The 15,936-nt window shown below is 40.7% G+C and overlaps 1 pseudogene; it reads right to left on the bottom strand.

The window, feature by feature from the left end:
- LOC132865749 (cilia- and flagella-associated protein 221-like) overlaps positions 1 to 10,866 on the bottom strand; it is a 53,783-nt pseudogene extending 42,917 nt beyond the window's left edge.
- Positions 10,867 to 15,936: the final 5,070 nt, after the last annotated feature.

Consider the following 15,936-nt stretch of genomic DNA (forward strand, 5'->3'; position numbering starts at 1 on the left):
AATTAAAAAAACATTTAAAATTTTTCTATTATTCCCTTATATGGGTTCTTTGTATGGGTTATAATCTCATCTCATCTCATTATCTCTAGCCGCTTTATCCTGTTCTACAGGGTCGCAGGCAAGCTGGAGCCTATCCCAGCTGACTACAAGCAAAAGGCGGGGTACACCCTGGACAAGTCGCCAAGTCATCACAGGGCATGGGTTATAATATTTTTAATATTTTGTATGTGAAAACCAGTTTATTTAAAGGTTTCAAATTGATAGCTTAATCTGGAATGAGGAGATCTACAATCCAAACCAAAATCCAGTGAGTAGACAAAACTGTTTGTTTGTTTGTTTGTTTGTTTGTTTGTTTGTTTGTTTATTGACATGGCTAATTAATACATATGGAGTCACAAGAGTGCCATAAAATACATCTGTAAAAAATAAGAAAATAAAGGTTGAAAAAGAATAAGAAAATAAATAAAAATAAATTAACATGAAAATAAATACCAAAAATAAAAGAATAGGAAAATAAACACAGAAATATCAATGAAAGAATAAGAAAATAAATGATTTTCTTTATTGCTTTTGCTATTCCCTGTTTTTGTATTTTTCCGTATTGCTTTTTTTTTTTAAATCCCGACTGCTGTTTCTTTTGCTTGAAGGGACAAGCAGTCAATCAACTGGCTTTGGGTGGGTCTTCCTACCCAGATGGAGTAGTCAATTCCTCATATTGTTTTTCTGTGTAAAATGACTTGACTGGCCCAAAGGCAGTTGATTGACAGTTTAGCCCTTCAAGCAAAAGAAAAAATGGCAAAAAGAGAAAGCAATAGGGAAAGCGATAGGGAATAGCAAAGCCAATAAAGAAAAACATTTATTCCCATATTCTTTTATTTTTATTTATTTTCTTATTATTTTAGAGATTTATTCTTTTTTATAGCACTCCATAAAGACAAAGAAACAGTGGCAATAACTGTTAGTACCCAATACTACTGGAACCCAAAATATCACAATCATATCAGCAAATATGTATAGTAATAAAATTATACCTCAACAAAAGTAAACATTGTCAAAACTGAACTATGTTACCTTACGAACAGTTTGTTGGAAGAGCCTAAGCACTCGCCATCTGACCTCCAGCTGGCTACTGCCGTAAATGTAGAACACAGGAGTGCAATCAGGGTGCTGCAACCCAAATGATTATGGTCAGTGAGAGATGTGATGTGGACTAACATTTCTAAATATTAGGTAGCGGCTATCATTAGGGAGCTTTCACATCTATAAGTCTGGTTGTTGAGAAAACATAACGTATACTTTTGGATCATGCACTATTTGGTTTGGTTTGTTTTCTCTTAAAATAAAATGATGGAAAAAAATAAACTAACTTTTGTCAAATCATAAAAATCACCCATGCACAACAAACACTCAATATATTACTAGATAATTACAGAAATGTTTGATTGTTTGGTTAGCTACATCTTTTTCCCACCTCTGTGGGGGGGTTGATGTGGATAGGGGTAAAAAGGTAGGGTAACCACCACTGCCCCAGATAATTACAAGAAATAACTAGCTTAAAACATTTTATGTATCACACCCATTGCTTATTTTCAGCCCAAATCCCCAAAGCACTCATTTAGCTCACTTAGATCTGGTGCAGTTTACAAACCAAAACGCATGGCATGTTTGATTCATTTCCTGTATTTGAGTCCATTCAGGATTGAATCACTTTCTGGCTGCAAATGAACTGTGCTACACTTCGATTGCACCTCACTCAGATGGTCCTGGACCAGTTGTTTTGTTCGATTGCTGTGTATTGTATTTGAATAGAATAAGACCTCCCCTGGACCCTCTTTTGAGACTCAATCAGAATAGCTTCAGAGAGGGAAGCTTCTTTTGGGTGACATCGGTAAAACAGGAACCTCGCGGTATGCACGCTTTGTAGAAGCCAACAGCGAGGCGGCTAAGGAGCTGTTAATCCCTGTAACAAGGAGAAGAAAGGACAGGCTTTTCTCGTCAGACCTATGAGTTGCTGAAGTGCATCAGGATGTGCACGAGGCCTACAATGCTTTTATAGCACGTGATGGGGAAGATGGCAGAGCCTACAGTCAATCAAAGGAAAATCTATCTAGCTATCTTTTCTGGTGGAAGATCTGGCCAGAAAAGTTGAACAAGCTGAGCCATGTTGTGCTAGTAACCAGCACCCAGCAGGCTGGAGATTGGTCAGGGAGATTGCCGGGGACCAATCATCTTGTCCCAGTCAAATTGATGGTGAAACAGATGACAGAGTCAACTTGTGGGTCTGCCACTTTAAAACTCTGCTTGGTAACCCTCCAACAGTCCAAGATGCAGATGAGGAGATGGAATCAATATTCTTTGATCTTCCCATTGATGACGGACCGTTTACACTTGAGTATCGAGATGCCAAACAATCTTTGAAAGCTGGGAAAAGTTGTGGAGATGATGGGATTGTTCTGGAAGTCTTAAAGTGGGTTGACATTGACGACGGTGTCTCCCATAACCCAGTACGGAAAGTATGAACTGGAACGGGATGGTACATTACAATAACGTTAGGTTTTCTAAATATTCAGGGGTTTCATACTTAACATCTTGTACTCACATGCATCACTGTCATGTATTCTTTGATTATCCAGTATTATTATATCCCATCACATTGTATTAACCTTATATTCACGATATTTTCAATCGAAATTGATCTAAAAGCCCGGAACTCTAAAAGCCCGGAACTTCAATTACGGAATATCCCTCCGCGTGACGTCACAAAGAAATCCCGTGTGGTGGAACGAGCGCCATCCTGTTGGGATGGGTTCTCACTGGAAAGTTGTCTCCACTTTTAACTGTCATGATGGAGATGTTGCTGTGTTAGACAGTGGAAGAGGCAACTATCTCAGGTTAACATGTTTAAGAAGTGTGGCTCGGTTTGCAAGACCAGTGTCATCAATGTCACTAGTTTTGAAATTTGTAGATGTTCAATCACAACCTGATACTAATTCCTGTGGTGTATTTGCCATAGCAAACTGTGTCAGTATTTTACATGGCATTGACCCATGTACTGTCAAGTATGATGTTAGGGTCATGAGAGAGCACTTACATACTTGTATACAAAACAAACTCTTTACCATGTTCCCACATAAAATTGTTGAGAAAACTGATAGATATAGAACCATTCATGTAGAAAGGCTTTACTGTAGTTGTAAGTTACCAGAAGATTCAGATTTTTATTTTATGTGCAATGAATGTAAAATGTGGTTTGACACTGATTGTGAAAACGTGGGTCATAATACAGAAGCACAGATCAAAAAAGATAAGAACTTGAAATGTATACAATGTCAGCTGAAGAAACGAAAAGGTAGCGGTAGGGGAAGAAGCAAGAAATTGTAAAATAGATGAATAAATAGGAGTTAAGTTATATGTTTTGACAATAAAACAACTAAACAATATATTTTGTTTTTCTTCTAACTTTATCATACGTGACGGGACGGGTTCATCTATAAAGGCGGGGTGACTAATGTAAGTACCAGTTAATAAAATGGTGGACGTGATGGATGTCTCTGTGAAACTGGAACAAAAAAAAGTAAGATTATACATGATGTAAATAAATGTCACAAAAATGGTATTGCAGGACGGAACACTTGTTATACATGGGACGGAACAACATATAAAAACCCAGAAGGCAAATATAAGAAAATACGTGACACCACATTAAAATACGTGACAGTCTATTCCGTCCCGTTCTGTTCCATACTAGGTTATGGGAGATGCGTTGACAACCTTGTTCTGGCCATCATCAACAAGGCATATTACAACCCCAATTCCAAAAAAGTTGGGACAAAGTATAAATTGTAAATAAAAACGGAATGCAATAATTTACAAATCTCAGAAACAGATATTGTATTCACAATAGAACATAGACAACATATTAAATGTCGAAAGTGAGACATTTTGAAATTTCATGCCAAATATTGGCTCATTTGAAATTTCATGACAGCAACACATCTCAAAAAAGTTGGGACAGGGGCAATTAGAAGCTAGAAAAGTTAAAGGTACAAAAAAGGAACAGCTGGAGGACCAAATTGCAACTCATTAGGTCAACTGGCAATAGGTTATTAACATGACTGGGTATAAAAAGAGCATCTTGGAGTGGCAGCGGCTCTCAGAAGTAAAGATGGGAAGAGGATCACCAATCCCCCTAATTCTGCGCCGACAAATAGTGGAGCAATATCAGAAAGGAGTTCGACAGTGTAAAATTTCAAAGTGTTTGAACATATCATCATCTACAGTGCATAATATCATCAAAAGATTCAGAGAATCTGGAAGAATCTCTGTGCTTAAGGGTCAAGGCCGGAAAACCATACTGGGTGCCTGTGATCTTCGGGCCCTTAGACGGCACTGCATCACATACAGGCATGCTTCTGTATTGGAAATCACAAAATGGGCTCAGGAATATTTCCAGAGAACATTATCTGTGAACACAATTCACCGTGCCATCCGCCGTTGCCAGCTAAAACTCTATAGTTCAAAGAAGAAGCTGTATCTAAACATGATCCAGAAGCGCAGACGTCTTCTCTGGGCCAAGGCTCATTTAAAATGGACTGTGGCAAATTGGAAAACTGTTCTGTGGTCAGACGAATCAAAATTTGAAGTTCTTTATGGAAATCAGGGACGCCGTGTCATTCGGACTAAAGAGGAGAAGGACGACCCAAGTTGTTATCAGCGTTCAGTTCAAAAGCCTGCATCTCTGATGGTATGGGGTTGCATTAGTGTGTGTGGCATGGGCAGCTTACACATCTGGAAAGACACCATCAATGCTGAAAGGTATATCCAGGTTTTAGAGCAACGTATGCTCCCATCCAGACGACATCTCTTTCAGGGAAGACCTTGCATTTTCCAACATGACAATGCTAAACCACGTACTGCATCAATTACAGCATCATGGCTGCGTAGAAGAAGGGTCCAGGTATTGAACTGGCCAGCCTGCAGTCCAGATCTTTCACCCATAGAAAACATTTGGCGCATCATAAAACGGAAGATACGACAAAAAAGACCTAAGACACTTGAGCAACTAGAATCCTACATTAGACAAGAATGGGTTAACATTCCTATCCCTAAACTTGAACAACTTGTCTCCTCAGTCCCCAGACGTTTACAGACTGTTGTAAAGAGAAAAGGGGATGTCTCACAGTGGTAAACATGGCCTTGTCCCAACTTTTTTGAGATGTGTTGTTGTCATGAAATTTAAACTCACCTAATTTTTCTCTTTAAATGATACATTTTCTCAGTTTAAACATTTGATATGTCATCTATGTTCTATTCTGAATAAAATATGAAATTTTGAAACTTCCACATCATTGCATTCCGTTTTTATTTACAATTTGTACTTTGTCCCAACTTTTTTGGAATTGGGGTTGTAGAACCGTGAGCTCCCTGAGCAGTGGACCGTCTTGAACATAATTCCCATTCCAAAAGCAGGTGATCTTAGGAACAAGGACAACTACAGGGGAATTAGTTTGAGCTCAGTGGTTGCTAAAGTGTACAACAGGATGATTTTGAATAGGATAAGACCTCCCCTGGACCCTCTTTTGAGACTCAATCAGAATGGCTTCAGAGAGGGAAGATTGACAACTGCACAAGTACTGGCACTAAGACAGCTCATCGAGGGCGCAAAGAAGAAAAACCTGCCGGCAGTTTTAACATTCATCGATTTTAGAAAAGCCTTCAATTCCATTAACAGAGGTAAGCTCATGAAGATCCTCCTGGCATACGGCATTCCTCCTAAAATAGTGCAGTCAATAAGCAACACATATGTTAGCACCTCAGCGAAGGTCCTCTCTCCGGACGGTGAAACAGAAGCGTTCAACATCAAAGCAGGCGTCTTGCAAGGCGACACCTTAGCCCCGTATCTGTTTGTGACCACACTCAACTATGCTTTGCGAAAGGCAATAAATGGTCACGAAGAGGAACTAGGGTTTACCATACACCCAAGACGGAGCCAGCGAGTGGGTCTGGTTATGATAACAGACCTCGACTTCGCGGACGATATTGCACTGTTGAGTGACTCAGTGAGCCAGGCTTAAACGCTGCTCAGTGGTGTGGAGACGCAATGCAGAAAGCTTGGGCTGGCTTTGAACGCAAAAAAGACCGAGGTAGTACCACTGAACATCTTGGGTTAGGACAAGCTGACTAATCTTGATGGTGAGGAGATTTCTGTCAAGGATGATTTCAAGTATTTGGGCTCGTACATTGGTTCATCAGGGAAGGATATTGGTGTGAGAAAGGCCCAGGCCTGGTGTGCACTCCATAAGCTGAAGAACATCTGGCATTCAAATATGGCAATCGGGCTAAAAAAGCGTATCTTCGTGGCTTCGGTGGAATGTATTCTCACCTACGGATGTGAGGCCTGGACACTGATGGTCTGGGAGGAATCAGGCTGGACAGTTGTTACACATGCATGCTCCGAAAAGTCCACAATGTCACCTGGCGGGACCAAATTCCAAATGAAGCACTGTATGGAGATTTACCACCATTCTCTTTAAAGATAAGATCAAGACGATTGCATTTGGTGGGGCACTGTGTCCGTCACAGTGATGAGGCAGCTCACAACTTGGTTCTGTGGGAACCACGCCATGGTCAGGCTTCCCAGGGCGGACAACAGCTGACATATATCAACCAGCTGATGGGCGATACTGGTCTCGCTTCAGCAGATGAAATCAAAACTGTTATGGGTCACAGGCCATCTTGGCATGCCATCGCCAGTCATTCCCGAGGAGACTCGACCTAGTTGACCTGCACAAATGAGCTACACCAAAGTGGAAATTACGCCAGTGGTTGATTAAACTGGACTAAAAACAGAATATGTGAAATGTTGTGCATATGGGTGTTGATTTATTTATTTTCCCCTCAGCCATTACCTGCCCTGCACAACGTATAATACGATGAGATGACGGTTTTGAAAAAATCTGGGCACTATCCATCTCTCTTCCACTCATGTCTTTGTTCACCTAGAACACACAAATATAAAAGACTGTAATTATATTGTAAAATAAAACATGAAGACATGATGTAAATGGCAAGTTGATGAAGACAAAAAATATTAAACTATGAAATTTCTACTTTCTAATGCCTTTATTAATACATATACATTTTTCCAACTTTTTTTTTTTTACTACATGTTAAATAAGCTAATAACAGTACCATATACTCAGAAGCTGCAACTTCCTGTTCCTTCAGGATCTTTATTTTCTGTTTTGTTGATAACAAATCGTGACCCAGTTGCACCTGCCTAGAAAAAGGAGAAAAATATTACAAGCTCCAATAAAACTGCTGTTAGCCATATTACATTGATTACAGAGTCTGTACAAACAGCTGTGAGTGCTTTTTATATAGCGTGCCAGTTAAAAGTTTGGACACATCTTCTAATTCAATTTTTTTTTTTAATTAAAAGACACCTTCATGCCTTAAAGTAACGTTGGACGATCATTTCTCTTTACTTACAGTAGCTGAACAGTTCTTGACGTAATATTAATTACTACAGTTGTAGAGCTGGGCTATTTATTGTATATTTATTATTTACTATTTCCTGTTTGATCTCAAACATATTAAGAAGGCAAGAAATTCAAATAATTAACTTTTGACAAGGCACACCTGTTAAATGAAAAGAATTCCAGGTGACTACCTCTTGAAGCTGGTTAAGATAATGCCAATAGTGTGTAAATCTGCCATCAAGGTAAACAGTGGCCACTTTAAAGAATCTAAAATATGAAATATATTGGGGGGGGGTTCAAAATTATTTTTGTTTACCACATAATTTCCATATATGTTCCATATGTTATTTCTAAGTTCTGATGTCTTCAGTATTGTTCTACAATGTAGAAAATAGTCAAAAATACAGAAAAACCTATGAATGATTAGGTGTGTCCAGACTTTTGCCTGGAACTGTATGTGAGCATATTACATACCAATGAAGATGATTAGCTCTCTCTTTTTGGGCATTTATTCGAACTTGATTTTCAAATGCAGCCTCTTTCATCTGTCTCGTCTGGTATGCAGTCTTTGTACAGGACACAGCTTTAACAAATTAAACACAAACACAAGTGCTTATAGTAAATGTCATAAGAGCTGTGGCTAAAAATGAAACACAAAATTATGTTTTTTAAACATATCATTCACCTGAACTATGATGCATATTCCACATCTCTAAAACCCTCACTTTATTAACATGCATGGCATGCATTATTAATGCCAAAATACAGACAGGGCTGGTGACTTGTATGCTACTAATGCTTCAGTAACAATGCAGCACAAAAGAATGGACTGGATGGTGGACAAACATTTCCATAGAAGACAGGTTCTCTACATGTGAACTAAAGACATTCTGTTTCCAGCACTGTTTTTATTAATAGATGGCAAAAAGTAATTATTTATTCTGCCAACAATCTTACCGGGCTAGGCAACCTTTATTTAAGTGGCCTACAATGATCCTCTTGAGTATACTATCCAACCCTCCCGATTTCTAACATCCCAGTGCCATGTTCTCCTGCCATTCACATTACTGGGAAAACACTTTTTGTTCAAAGTAAAAAACAAAACAAAAACCCTTATATTAGTGCTATTCTAAATCTCATCTCATCTCATTATCTCTAGCCGCTTTATCCTTTTCTACAGGGTCGCAGGCAAGCTGGAGCCTATCCCAGCTGACTACGGGCGAAAGGCGGGGTACACCGACACATAGACACAGACAACCATTCACACCTACAGTCAGTTTAGAGTCACCAGTTAACCTAACCTGCATGTCTTTGGACTGTGGGGGAAACCGGAGCACCCGGAGGAAACCCACGCGGACACGGGGAGAACATGCAAACTCTGCACAGAAAGGCCCTCGCCGGCCACGGGGCTCGAACCCGGACCTTTTTGCTGTGAGGCAACAGCGCTAACCACTACACCACCGTGCCACCCGCTATTCTAAATATCCATGTAAAATAATTTTCAATTACAGGTGTTTATTTGACGTGCCTGAAAAAATAGTCCTGTTTCTGTTGAACATTTTACTCTGAACACAAAATCTTTTTTTTCACTATTTTTTTCACCATAATTGAATATTCCAGCCTAAATAATTAAATGTTAAATAATTAAATGTTAAATAATTAAATGTTGAGCCATTCAATTTCTGTAATATCTGTGCCAAGACAGATTTTATCACCACAGAAAGCTTGTTTTGGGTTATACTACAGATAGTTCAAATAAATTAATTGCAAAACATACCTAAACCGGGGCGGCACGGTGGTGTAGTGGTTAGCGCTGTCGCCTCACAGCAAGAAGGTCCTGGGTTCGAGCCCCGGGGTCGGCGAGGGCCTTTCTGTGTGGAGTTTGCATGTTCTCCCCGTGTCCGCGTGGGTTTCCTCCGGGTGCTCCGGTTTCCCCCACAGTCCAAAGACATGCAGGTTAGGTTAACTGGTGACTCTAAATTGACCGTAGGTGTGAATGTGAGTGTGAATGGTTGTCTGTGTCTATGTGTCAGCCCTGTGATGACCTGGCGACTTGTCCAGGGTGTACCCCGCCTTTCGCCCGTAGTCAGCTGGGATAGGCTCCAGCTTGCCTGCGACCCTGTAGAAGGATAAAGCGGCTAGAGATAATGAGATGAGATGAGACATACCTAAACCTTGACTTTCTTTGCTATGCCCAATTTTTAAAAAAAAATTGCAGTGATATGTCCAAATTCAGTATATTGCCTCTTCAATTTTAAACACCGGGTGCTCCGGTTTCCCCCACAGTCCAAAGACGTGCAGGTTAGGTTAACTGGTGGCTCTAAATTGACCGTAGGTGTGAATGTGAGTGTGAATGGTTGTCTATGTCTCTGTGTCAGCCCTGCGATGACCTGGCGACTTGTCCAGGGTGTACCCCGCCTTTCGCCCGTAGTCAGCTGGGATAGGCTCCAGCTTGCCTACGACCCTGTACAGGATAAGCGGCTACAGATAATGGATGGATGAATTTTAAACACCCATTTCTTACTCACCCTCTCTGAGATCCTTGTAGCTCGTTTTGTCTTGGTGTTGGATTTGCTTTTTAGCAAGTCTAGCATGGTTGGAAAGATCTACATCAATGCTCTGTGTGTATGGGTCTGATTTTATCTTCTTAGTGTGCTATAAAAAAATACAAGGACAATATGACTCTTTCAAATTCTAAAGCTTTAAACTTAAGTGTAAATAACAAAAGATGAGTCTAGTGTCTGGAGCAATCATAATTTTTTTATACAAAGTACCTTCTCTATCCTTGGCATCACTTTAGCCTTTGGTTTTGGGGCACCAAGGTACACAACCTCTCTTGTTTGTAGGTCTTTCACCATTTTAGCAGTTTCTTAACGTTTTCTCTGTTTGCTAATGCAGAGGCAGGACCATTGCACTTACTGACTGAGATGATGTAACAATAGCTCTGGCAGTTACTAGATACATCGTCAGAATCAGAATCAGAATCAGGTTTAAGGAATTTGGTTCTGGGAAGTTGGTGTCTCCTTTGCAATACAGAAGTGTGTGTGGGGGGGAGGGGGGGTAAACATATGTATAAAATAAAATCGCAAAAAGTTTCTGACTGCACCAGAGCACCAACTGTTCGACCTCCTGCCTGTATGCAGACTCGTCGTCATCTTGGATGAGGCCTATGACGTGTCATCTCCAAATTTCAGCAGTTTTACAGTTGGATCCATGGAGGTGCAATCATTGGTGTAAAGGGAGAAGAACAGTGGGGAGCGGACATGTATATCAGGAGCACCAGTGCTGATTGACCGCATGCTGGAAGGGACTTCCCACAATCTTACTTGCTGTTCCCTGCCTGTCGGAAAGATGGTGATCCACTGACATATGGCAGGTGAGACATTGAGCTAGGACACTTTGGAGGAGAGGATTTCTGGAATGATGGCATTGAACACCAAGCTGAAGTCTACAAACAGGATTCTTGAACAGGTTCCTGGGGAGTCAAGATATTGCAGGATGTAGTGCAGTCCCGTGTTCACTGCATCATCCACTGACCTGTTTGCCCTGCACTGTAAAACATTTTATCCCCATTTAGTTATGTCCACTAACAACTTCTCTTTAACTCAATAAGCTCTGAAAAGTTTTTGATTTTGAACTAATCTGCATAAGTTTTCAAAAATTAGAGTAATTCGTTGTGTTAACTATTTGAGGCTTTTTCCAGCTCTGTGTGTGTTGATTGAACTTGAGTTTATAAGTTTGTTTGTTTTATCTGTAACCGCTTATCCCATGCGGGGTCACGGGGGGCAAGCTGGAGCCTATCCGAGCTGACCATGGGCGAGAGGCAGGGTACACCCTGGACAAGTCACCAGCTCATCGCAGGGCTGACACACACAACAACCATTCACACTCATGGTCAATTTAGAGCCACCAATTAACCTAACCTGCATATCTTTGGACTGTGGGCGGAAACCCATGCAGACTCCACACAGAAAGGCCCTCGTCGGCCACTGGGTTCAAACCTAGAACTTTCTTGCTATGAGGCGACAGTGCTAACCACTACACCACCGTGCCACCAGTTTATAAGTTATTAGTTGGAAAAAAATTAAAAATGGTAGGCAGAGAGATGGGAGAGAGGCAAAATGGAAAAAAAATGTTGCCATGACTTTTGGGTTTGAGAGACACATTTTCATTTATTAATTAATTTATTTAAAAGGACATTGCACATTAATCAACAGAACTGTAAATGTGCCAGTGTTAGCCAGCAGGCTAATTTTCAACTGCAGTCTGTAGACCCATGTGACCAACTTTTGTAAAAGTCAGGTTGTCTCATCTCATCTCATTATCTCTAGCCGCTTTATCCTGTTCTACAGGGTCGCAGGCAAGCTGGAGCCTATCCCAGCTGACTACAGGCGAAAGGCGGGGTACACCCTGGACAAGTCGCCAGGTCATCACAGGGCTGACACATAGACACAGACAACCATTCACACCTACGGTCAATTTAGAGTCACCAGTTAACCTAACCTGCATGTCTTTGGACTGTGGGGGAAACCGGAGCACCCGGAGGAAACCCACGTGGACACGGGGAGAACATGCAAACTCCACACAGAAAGGCCCTCGCCGGCCACGGGGCTCGAACCCAGACCTTCTTGCTGTGAGGCAACAGCGCTAACCACTACACCACCGTGCCGCCAAGTCAGGTTGTTAAAAACAATAAAAACAAAGACATAAACATAACAGAAACAGAACAAACAAACAAAACAGTAACAGAACAGAAAAGTGTTTACACATCAGACAAGCCATCAAGACACTCACATCACTACAAACTGAATCAGTCTTACAAATACAGCCACTAAGACAGTAGACAACAACGTAGACAGAGCAGGAGACATCATACATCATACCACAGACAATGCCAGAGACAACAACACCTTATAGACAGGACAAAAGATGTCACTCACTATCACAGACATCCCAAGTCTCCCAGAAGTTCCAGGAGTCTCCCACATATTGATAGCGGCTCCCTGATGCCCGCAAATTACATACAATCTCACGGAATCTAGAGAAAGCGAGCAAGCTTCATCCCGAACCTGTTGACCAGTCAATCAGTGCATAGAGCATGAAGAGCAGCAGTTGCTCCAGCCATTTTCTGGAACCCAGGAAATTAACACATGATACAAATCATCTGTTTTTTATTATTTTTTTAAAAACTGATTTGGTGTTCAACTTTCACAGTTATGATAAAGCAGTGTCTCTTTGTAATTGTCATCTTCGTAAGCTAAATAATGGCAATAAATTACTTTCACTTTCAGTGCTGGAGCTGCAGGAACAGGTGCTGCACAACAGGCAGGAATTTGTGAGTATTCACCTCCAAAACTACAACCCCAATTCCAAAAAAGTTGGGACAAAGTACAAATTGTAAATAAAAACTGAATGCAATAATTTACAAATCTCAAAAACTGATATTGTACTGACAATAGAACATAGACAACATATCAAATGTCGAAAGTGAGACATTTTGAAATTTCATGCCAAATATTGGCTCATTTGAAATTTCATGACAGCAACACATCTCAAAAAAGTTGGGACAGGGGCAATAAGAGGCTGGAAAAGTTAAAGGTACAAAAAAGGAACAGCTGGAGGACCAAATTGCAACTCATTAGGTCAATTGGCAATAGGTCATTAACATGACTGGGTATAAAAAGAGCATCTTGGAGTGGCAGCGGCTCTCAGAAGTAAAGATGGGAAGAGGATCACCAATCCCCCTAATTCTGCACCGACAAATAGTGGAGCAATATCAGAAAGGAGTTTGACAGTGTAAAATTGCAAAGAGTTTGAACATATCATCAAAAGATTCAGAGAATCTGGAAGAATCTCTGTGCGTAAGGGTCAAGGCCGGAAAACCATACTGGGTGCCCGTGATCTTCGGGCCCTTAGACGGCACTGCATCACATACAGGCATGCTTCTGTATTGGAAATCACAAAATGGGCTCAGGAATATTTCCAGAGAACATTATCTGTGAACACAATTCACCGTGCCATCCGCCGTTGCCAGCTAAAACTCTATAGTTCAAAGAAGAAGCCGTATCTAAACATGATCCAGAAGCGCAGACGTCTTCTCTGGGCCAAGGCTCATTTAAAATGGACTGTGGCAAAGTGGAAAACTGTTCTGTGGTCAGACGAATCAAAATGTGAAGTTCTTTATGGAAATCAGGGACGCCGTGTCATTCGGACTAAAGAGAAGGACGACCCAAGTTATCAGCGCTTAGTTCAGAAGCCTGCATCTCTGATGGTATGGGGTTGCATTAGTGCGTGTGGCATGGGCAGCTTACACATCTGGAAAGACACCATCAATGCTGAAAGGTATATCCAGGTTCTAGAGCAACATATGCTCCCATCCAGACGACGTCTCTTTCAGGGAAGACCTTGCATTTTCCAACATGACAATGCCAAACCACATACTGCATCAATTACAGCATCATGGCTGCGTAGAAGAAGGGTCCGGGTACTGAACTGGCCAGCCTGCAGTCCAGATCTTTCACCCATAGAAAACATTTGGTGCATCATAAAACGGAAGATACGACAAAAAAGACCTAAGACAGTTGAGCAACTAGAATCCTACATTAGACAAGAATGGGTTAACATTCCTATCCCTAAACTTGAGCAACTTGTCTCCTCAGTCCCCAGACGTTTACAGACTGTTGTAAAGAGAAAAGGGGATGTCTCTCAGTGGTAAACATGGCCTCGTCCCATCTTTTTTGAGATGTGTTGTTGTCATGAAATGTAAAATCACGTAATTTTTCTCTTTAAATGATGCATTTTCTGAGTTTAAACATTTGATATTTAAACATTTGAATTTGTACTTTGTCCCAACTTTTTTGGAATCAGGGTTGTAAGTCGCTCATAAAACTACAACCTTTTCTGGTTCAAACAGAACCAATTAGGACCATGTACACCCTTTCTATTTTGTGCTACAATGTTAAGTAGAGGTGTGTGTGTGTGTGTGTTGGGGGTCAATGCGCAATTACCATTATGCATTTATTTATTTATTTAAATCATCGTATTTCTGCAATAAGATTTTTTTTTTCCCCAAAAAAATTCCAAAACCTATGATCTTCTTGCGGTGTTCCTTGACAGAGAGCTGATTTTAAGGAGAATTCAACCTGTTTGAAATTTTAAGGCAAAGTCCCTACAATAATCACGGGATTGGCGCAAAGGAAAAGGCCACTGCAAGATTAACTTATAATTTATCACTCTGTGATACGCAGGGAAGTTTATTTCTGAATCTTGTCATTACCTTTTTGTCCACTGAAACGCGTGATGTTATATTACATCTAAAAACATGATTTCAGTATCAAATGAATGGGCACGCCATCCTGTTATCTCTCTCAACTCATCTGAAAGAGATTCTCTCACAACATGAACGAAATTTATGCTCTTCAATTAATACTGTATCTTCAGGTACTGTACATCATATCCATCTTCTGTCAAATACAGTGGTATGCAAATGTTTGGGCACCTCTGGTCAAAATTGCTGTTACTGTGAACAGTTAAGCAAGTTGAAGATGAAATGATCTCCAAAAGGCATAAAGTTAAAGATGACTCATTCCCTTTATATTTTAAGCAAAAACAATTTTTTATTTTCATCTTTTACATTTTCAAAATGACAAAAAAGGAAAAAGGCCCGAAGCAAAAGTTTGGACACCCTGCATGGTTAGTACACCCCCTTTGGCAAATATCACAGCTTGTAAACACTTTTTGTAGCCAGCTAATAATCTTTCAGTTCTTACCTGGGGGATTTTCATACATTCGTCCTTGCAAAAGGCTTCCAGTTCTACGAGTTTCTTGGGCTGTCTTGCATGCACTGCTCTTTTGAGATCTATCCACAGATTTTCAATGATGTATAGGTCAGGGGACTGTGAGGGCCAGGGCAAAACCTTCAGCTTGTACCTCTTGAGGTATTCCATTGTAGATTTTGAGGTGTGTTTTGGATCATCGTCTTACTGTAGGACCCATCCTCTTTTTAACTTCAACTTTTTTACAGATGGTGTGATGTTTGCTTCCAGAATTTGCTGGTATTTATTTGAATCCATGCTTCCCTCGACCAATGAAATGTACCCTGTGCCACTGGCTGCAACACAACCCCAAAGCATGATCGATCCACACCCATGCTTCAGAGTTGGAGAGGTGTTCTTTTCCTAGAATTTGGCATCCTTTATTCTCCAAACATACCTTTGCACATTGTGGCCAAAAAGTTCTATTTTGATTTCATCAGTCCACAGGACTTGTTTCCAAAATGCATCAGGCTTATTTAGATGTTCATTTGCAAACTTCAGACGCTGAATTTTGTGGCTAGGATGCAGGAACGGTTTTCTTCTGATGACTCTTCCATGAAGGTCATATTTGTTCAGGTGTCGCTGCATAGTAGAACAGTGCACCACCACTCCAGGGTCTGCTAAATCTTTCTGAAGGTCTT

Source organism: Neoarius graeffei, chromosome 18, assembly GCF_027579695.1.
Source record: "Neoarius graeffei isolate fNeoGra1 chromosome 18, fNeoGra1.pri, whole genome shotgun sequence".
Classification (NCBI taxonomy): Eukaryota; Metazoa; Chordata; class Actinopteri; order Siluriformes; family Ariidae; genus Neoarius; species Neoarius graeffei.